Source organism: Artemia sp. Qi Xiang Cuo, chromosome 5, assembly GCF_049724085.1.
Source record: "Artemia sp. Qi Xiang Cuo chromosome 5, ASM4972408v1, whole genome shotgun sequence".
NCBI lineage: Eukaryota > Metazoa > Arthropoda > Branchiopoda > Anostraca > Artemiidae > Artemia > Artemia sp. Qi Xiang Cuo.
The window spans coordinates 51,052,674-51,061,092 of record NC_142798.1 but is presented as its reverse complement, the minus strand read 5'-3'; positions in this window follow the sequence as shown (position 1 = coordinate 51,061,092).

Sequence of the window (8,419 nt, the reverse complement as noted above, 5' to 3'; positions counted from 1 at the left end):
CATATAATCTTAATAGTCACAGAATAAGATTCAGCGTATCAGAGAACCCTACTGTAGAGGTTTCAAGCTCCTATCTGCAACAATGTGGGATTATTTTTGCCAGATGAAAGATCACGGATGCGTGTTTTTTTTTTTCCAGGGGTGATCGTATCGACCCAGTTGTCCAAGAATATCTGGAGAGGGTCAAAACAAATTAAAAGTTGTAGTGCCCTTTTTAAGGAACCAGAAAAATTAGAGGGCGGCTAGGTCCCCTCCCCAAACTATTTTCTCAAAATCAACCAATCCATATTTTGAGATATACATTTTGTTCAGCATAATTGAAAGGCCAAATAACTATGCCTTTGGAGATATCATGACCCTCCATAGCCCATGGGGAAAGATCTTTAAGTTAAAAAATTTGACCATTGTTTACGTATAATACTAATTATTTGGGAGGTGTGCATACATTTTTCAGGTGTGGGGGGGGAGCGATTTTTTTTCTGGTGGCATTTTCCACAAGGGATAATTTTCCATGGGAGGGAAGTTTCCAGCAGGTGAATTTTTCAGGGGAAATTTTATACTGGGGGAATTTGCCAGAATTCCTATACTAAATTCGTCTTATATCTTGCTTTCCCTTTGTCGACTCAATTTTACGCGTGGAGATATTAAGGGTAATTTTCCGGGGTAAATTTTCACCAGGATCGACTTGTCGAGAGAATTAATCCGTGGGAAGGAGGGATTTTTCCGTGGAGGCGGAGCTAGATTTCCTGGCATTATTTAAAAATCGATCAGAAATAAAAAAAAAAAAAAAAAACAAGTCTTTTCAAATAAAAGTAAGGAGCAACATTCAAACTTAAAACAAACAGAAATTATTACGCATATGAGGGGGGTTGCTCTTCCATACACCTCGCTCTTTACGCTGAAGTTCGAATTCTATCCCAATTCTTTAAGAACGGCTCCTGAAGCAAAAGATTCGTTTAATTATAACAATTTTAAGCGTACTAAAAAAAAATTACCGTAAAGAGTGACCGGTTGTTTGCTCTTTACGCAACTTAATTTCTTCTCTTACTCCAGTCTGTTCAAATATATTTGATTATTGAAGCAACGATACGTGCTAAACTTGAAACTTTTGGGTTTTTTTTAAGTTTTTTGAATTGTTGGAATCCCTTGTCAAAAGAGAATCATCATTTGTAATAATTGCAAATTTTCATTTTTTGGGCCTTCCTACTGACATTATATAACGGGTTGCGTTCAAACCTATAAGCTTAATCACGTAGCGAGTGGATTTATCTAACAAAAAAAACAAACTAATTTTACAATTTTCAGACATTTTTCTAATTCGAATTAAAACATTAAAATTATCGCTCAGGCACCGTAAATATTTTTACAGTTTACCTAATAACTTTAGCAATTCTGAACTTAACTTAACAATTGTTTCAGCTTTGTTTTCATGCCTTAAAAGAACATTGCTTATACTTATAAGAAAATAAATTCGGTAATGATGTTTTTCTAACAACGATTTCTTATAAGCTTCAAACTTTTGGTTTTGCTTTTTAAGGTTTTTGAATTGTTGTAATCCCTTGTTAGAATATTTACGAATATTTTTGCAACAACCAGTTTTTTGCTCTTTAAGCAATTTAATGTCTTTCCATACTGAGGCTATTCAAAGATATTTGATTATTACCGCAAGTCCGATTCCTAATAACGATTTCCTCTAAGCTTCAAACTTTTGGTTTTCTTATTTTAAGGTTTTTGAATTACTGTAATCCCTCGTCAAAACATATGCAGATCTTTTTGCAATTGCCAGTTTTTACTCTTTAAGTCATTTTAATATAAACTTCTCCATACATGAAAATCCTCAATTTTTTTACATAAGTTTGACATAAGTGTCATGACGTCATTGCAATTTCTACTACATAACGTCATTTGCAAAAACCAAAATTAAGGCTCTTAACGAATTTTCTCAGACTTCTTACCTATCTAGATTTGTTTTTTTATGCGAGCATATATCCGGATGCCAATTTTCCAGAAAAAATATGGAGCCGTTTTCGAGAAAAAATACATAAATAAATACATACATACACAATTAGTGCTCACTTATAAAGATAGCATATATATATATATATATATATATATATATATATATATATATATATATATATATATATATATATATATATATATATATATATATATATATATATATATATATATATATATATATATATATATATATATATATATATATATATATATATATATATATATATATATATATATATATATACGCTTAAAATTGTTCTAAATAAACGAATCTTTTGTTTCGGGAGTCGTTCTTAAAGAATTGGGATAGAATTCGAACTTCAGCGTAAAGAGCGAGGTGTTAAGGAAGAGCAACCCCCCTCATATGCGTAATAATTTCTGTTTGTTTTAAGTTTTAATGTTGCTCCTTACTTTTAGTTGAAAATACTTGTTTTATTTTTGTTTTTTGTTTTTAATTTCTGATCGATTTGTAAATAATGCCAGGAAATCTAGCTCCGCCTCCACGGAAAAATCCCTCCTTCCCACGGATTAATTCTCTCGACAAGTCGATCCTGGTGAAAATTTACCCCGGAAAATTACCCTTAACATCTCCACGCGTAAAATTGGGTCGGCAAAGAGAAAGCAAGATATAAGACGAATTTCGTATAGGAATTCTGGCAAATTCCCCCAGTATAAAATTTCCCCTGAAAAATTCACCTGCTGGAAACTTCCCTCCCATGGAAAATTATCCCCGTGGAAAATCCAACCAGAAAAGAAATTCGCTTCCCCCCCTCCCACACCTGAAAAATGTATGCACAGTTCCCAAATAATTAGTATTATACGTAAACAATGGTCAAATTTTGTAACTTAAAGATCTTTCCCCATGGGCTATGGAGGGTCATGATATCTCCAAAGGCATAGTTATTTGGCCTTTCAATTATGCTAAAAAAAGATGTATATCTCAAAATATGGATCGGATGATTTTAAGAAAATAGGGTTGGGGGAGGGGACCTAGCCGCCCTCCAATTTTTTTGGTTCGTTAAAAAAGGCACTACAACTTTTAATTTTTTTTTACCCTCTCCAGATATTCTAGGACCACAGGGTCGATACGATCACCCCTGGAAAAAAAAATTAACACGCATCCGTGATCTTTCATCTGGCAAAAATAATCCTACATTATTGCAAATAGGAGCTTGAAACCTCTACAGTAGGGTTCTCTGATACGCTGAATCTGATTGTGTGACTATTAAGATTTTATGACTTTTAGAGGGTGTTTTCGCCTTTTTTCAAAAATAAGAGAAATTTTCTCAGGCTCGTAACCTTTAATGGGTAAGACTAAACTTAACGAAACTTATACATTTTAAATTAGCATAAAATTTCGATTCTTCTGATATTTCTATTGGTATCAAAATTTAGCTTTTCAAGTTTTGATTACTATTGAGTCTCTCCTTACTTATAGTTCGGTACCACGAACTGTTTGATGGGAGGGAGACTGCCCCTTTCCAATCTACAATGTGGTTCTATGATTTTTTTTTTGTTGTAGTTAGGGAGGGAAGGTAATGCCTCAAAGGGTGCATTTTAATACCAAAACATCCCAACTGTCATTGAGCATTCAGATATATTCAGAATTGGTTTTAAGGGAGAGAAGAGGGGGGGGGGGTTGTGGAGGTAGAAATTGATATATAATCCCTAGGGCCGTATCCAGGACTTTTGTTTGGGGGTTTATTTTTTTCCTGGGGAAGAACAGAAAACTTTAAAACAACATGGTCTGAGGCCTACTAGATTCCAGCTATCACTGCACCCGTGATGAAGAATGAACAAAGAACTGTGCTGTAAAAGCCTTGGGACATCAATCGACAAAGATGGAAACATTGCCAAGCGGAGGACTTGCGTGTATGTAAATCTATGATTACCAGAATCTAAGGATTTGAAATGAAAGAGAATCAACCCATTCCAACCTATATTGACCTAGAGTAGGTATTGGTAATTGTATTTTGCCACAACAGCATTCTGTCATACACTATACATTAATCCTTTTCGATTCTCTGGTTGAATCCTCCCTTGGACTGTTAACCAGAATTTTTCTTGAAAACAGTAATATAATTTTTTCTGAAAATTGGCATATTACAATAATACTTTGAAATGGAAGGGGGAAATTTGTTTCCCCCTCCCATCCCCTTAATACTTTTATGAACCGTTTGCCGACTGAAATTAGAGGCTGCTTTAGTTTGGAGACTTAGAGCATAAGTAGAAAGGGTTTCAAAACACTAGGCTACTTGTTGTTTGACACTATTCACAGATTAGTGGATTAGAAGTTTTTCGAGCAAGACAATCCCCTCTGATAGCTGTGAAGTAAGTTTCAGGTTCTTAATTGTTTTGCATTAAGTGCTGTGCATTGTGGTAGCAAATTTAAATAATAATTTGCATACAAGGGGAAAGTGCTTCAGTCCGTAAAGTACTGTTCGTTTGATAGGATTGTTCGTAATAAGATAATTGTTCATTTTCCGGTGTGAAAACAATCTTGTTAGGTCACAATTTGGAGGAAATTCGTTTAGGGCCTAAAAATTAATTTTGGAAAATATTTTCCACATAGATGCCGTCACCAAAATCCAGCCGTCCAATGGGTCTAGGCGTTTACCCCCAGAAAATAGCCCCCCTCACAGAACCTTACCCCCCCAAAAAAAACTCCCGGAATATACCCCATTTAAAATACCCCTCAGGAAAATACCCCCCCCCCCCCTCTCCCGTGGTCAGTTGGTTTCTAATCATTTTTTACTTATAAAGTAAGGACTGGGAGAAGTAAAAAGCATTAGAAAAAAAACCTCCTCCTCTTGCCGTCACTCCAACGAAACATCGCTCTCTTTCATCTCATTATCTACCTTGCTAACTCTTAAGCCTACAGATTTCGTTAATACTGTTGTAATACAGTCTTTTCTAGAGCTCGTTCCCTACAAAGTCTTCTTTGCGGAGCACCCTGGAGTTGTATTATCAGCATTAGGCTTCTTGGCTGATAATTAAATTAAAAAAATTTTTTTTTTTTTGTACTGAAAGTAAGGAGCGACATTAAAACCTAAAACAAACAGAAATTATTCCATATTTGAAAGGAGCTGTCCCCTCCTCAACGCTAAAGTTTGACTCTTTCTCACAACTCTACTTTATATAACAATAAGAAACTTTATTTATTATTTTTTTTTTATTATTATTGTTTTATCTAATTTCTGAACGTTTTTGAATTGAGGCAGGTTTTGAATTTGGCTCACCATACATGAATAATTAAAACGAAGTTTGTATAGCCTATTAATTTTTTTTTTTTTAGCTAATAATAACCTTATAATAAATTAAGTTTGATTTTTGTTCCATTTGCATAAGAAAGACTCTTGAATCACAAAGGATGTTTAATTAGAATAATAACCTCTTTTAAAAGGTAAAAAAGATACTTTAGTATAAGAGCGAATTATTGAGGAGAGGTAAACCATCTCATATACGTAATATTTTCCGTTCGTTTTAAGTTTTAATGTTGCTTCTTAATTTCAGTTCTTTCAGTCGGAAATGTCGATGAAAACGCACCTGAAAGTTTCAGCTCAGTCCCCAAACCATTCCCCATGTATTACAGATGTGCTCTTCTTATAACCTGGATTTTACTTTACTGTGAAAAACTTCTACATCATAGACTTTCTATAAAAAAACCCTCTACGGATCTAGATTCTCCTTCACCGTGAGAAACTCCCACGCCCAACTTCTCCCTGTCTACTCCTCCTCCTTTTGCCTTTTCTGTGTTTATATTTCTTTTCCTCTGTTCTTTAATCCCCTCCCAGTCACTGTAATGTAATTGGGATGTTAATAAGAGTCATTTCAGTTTTTAGTGGTAGGCTAATTTCTAAACTACCACAGTTTAAGCTGTTTTGGGTTAAAGCTTTCTTATGATTAAATAAAAAAACAAGATTTTTAACTGAAAGTAAGGAGCGACATCAAAACTTAAAACGAACAGAAATTATTCCGTATCAAACAGTTCGTGGTAACGAACTGTAAGTAAGGAGCGACCAGGATCAATTGTAACCGAAACTCTAAAAAACGGGATTTTGATACCAATAGATACATCAAAAGAATCAGATTTTAATTCTGATTTCAAATATATAAGTTTCATTAAGTTTAATCTTATCCATCAAAAGTTACGTGCCTGAGAAAATTTGGCTGATTTTCGAAAAAAAGGGGGAAAGACCCCTAAAAGTTATAGAACCTTAATGAAAATCACACCATCATATTCAGCGTATCAGAGAACTTTACTGTAGAGATTTCAAGCACCTATCTAAAAAAATGTGTATTTTTCCATTTTTTGCCAGAATAAAGATCACGTTTGCGTTTTTTTTTTTTTTTTTTTTTTTTGTTTTTTTTTTTCCAGGGGTGTTCTCTTCGACCCTGTAGTCATAGAAATTCGGGGGTGGGCACTTTTGAATGGAAATTAAAATTTATAGTGCCCTTTTTAAGTGACCAAAAAAAATGGAGGGCAACTAGGCCCCCTCCCGCGCTCATTTTTTTCCCAAAGTCACCCGATCAAAACTTTGAGATAGCTATTTTGTTCAGCATGGTCGAAAATATGATAAAAATGTCTTTTAGGATGACTTGATCCCCCAAAGTCCCCAGAGGGAGGGCTGAAAGTTATGAACTTTACTCAATGTTAACATATAGTATTGGTTATTGGGAAGTATACAGACTTTTTCAGAGGAGATTTTTCTGGTAGGTTGGGGAAGGAGAGGGTCGGGGGCTATATGGAAGGATCTTTCCATGAAGGAAGTTTTCATGGGGGAAGGGACATTGCTATGAAGGGGGCGCCGGATTTCCCAGCATTATTAAAGAAAAAGATCAGGAATTAAATAAAAAAAAACAGGTTTTTCAACTGATCAACTGATTGTGATTAAGAGGTCATTTTTAAAGAACTGGAAAAAAAATTCGAACTATAGTTTAAAGAGCAGGGTATTGACTAGGGGGCGAACCCCCTAATATACATGTTAAAATTTTATGAATATAGAAGTTCGTTACGTAAGTTAATTCTAAGTTACGTATATTTATTACTAATAAAAACGTTCGTAAATAAAATTAAACAAGTTTCGAGAAAGCCATTTAACCAAATATAATATGCAAAATTTGTTTTAATGATTCATGTACGGTGAGCCAAAATCAAAACCTGCATTAATTCAAAAACGTTCAAAAATTAAATAAAAAAAACAGGTTTTTTAAACTGAAAGTAAGGAGCGACGTTAAAACTAGAAACGAACAGAAATTGTTCCGTTTATGAAGGGGGCTGTCCCCTCGTCAACGCCTCGCTCTTTACGCTAATGTTTGACTTTCTCACAACTCTATTTTTCTAAACAATAAAAAAACTTTAGCGTAAAGAGCGAGGCGTTGACGAGGGGACAGCCCCCTTCATATACGGAATAATTTCTGTTCGTTTTAAGTTTTAATGTCGCTCCTTACTTTCAGTTTAAAAAACTTGTTTTTTTTATTTAATTTGAAAAGGGCTGTCCCCTCCGCAACGCCTCGCTCTTTACGCTAAAGCTTGACTCTGTCTTACAATTTTATTTTTAAGAACATGAAAAACTTTAGCGTAAAGAGCGAGAGGTTGAGGAGGGGGCAGCCCCTTTCAAGTACGGAATAATTTTTCGAAAATAAGGCAAATTTTCTCAGGCGCGTTACTTTTATTGGGTAAGACTAAACTTGATGAAACTTATATATTTTAAATCAGCAAAAAAATCTTATTCTTTTGATGTATCTATTAGTATCAAAAGTCCGGTTTTTAGTGTTTCGGTTACTATTGAGCCGGGCTGCTCCTTACTTACAGTTCGTTACCACGAACTGTTTGATCAGTTTTATAGTTAAAACTTTTTTATGATGATTCTAAATCTGGTGATAAATGCAAAATTCCACATTTTTGCAAATGGAAGCTTGAAACTTCTACAGCAGGGTTCTCGAATACGCTGAATCTGATGGTGTGATTATCATTAAGATTCATTTAATTTTAGGGGGTGTTTCCCCCCTGTTACAAAAATCAAACAATTTTTTTCAGGCACGTAGCTTTTGATACGTAACACTAAACTTAATGAATCTTACATATTTAAAATCAAAATAATAAGCCTATTCTTTTGATATATGTATTGACATCCAAATCCCGTTTTTTAGAGTTTCGATTACTATTGAGCCGCATCGCTCCTTACTTACAAGTTCGTTACCACGAACTGTTTGATAACATGACTTTTTTTCTGAAGACTTGATATTGATTTCCTGTGAACTATCTTATTTTAAAACAAATCACTGAGCATAACCTTCAGAGACAATCGTTTTACTGTATCCTGTTGAGCTTTTCAAAGGACTTTCTTTGACATGCAAATTGCTAAATATGAAGGAAAGCGGTTAGATTCTCGGG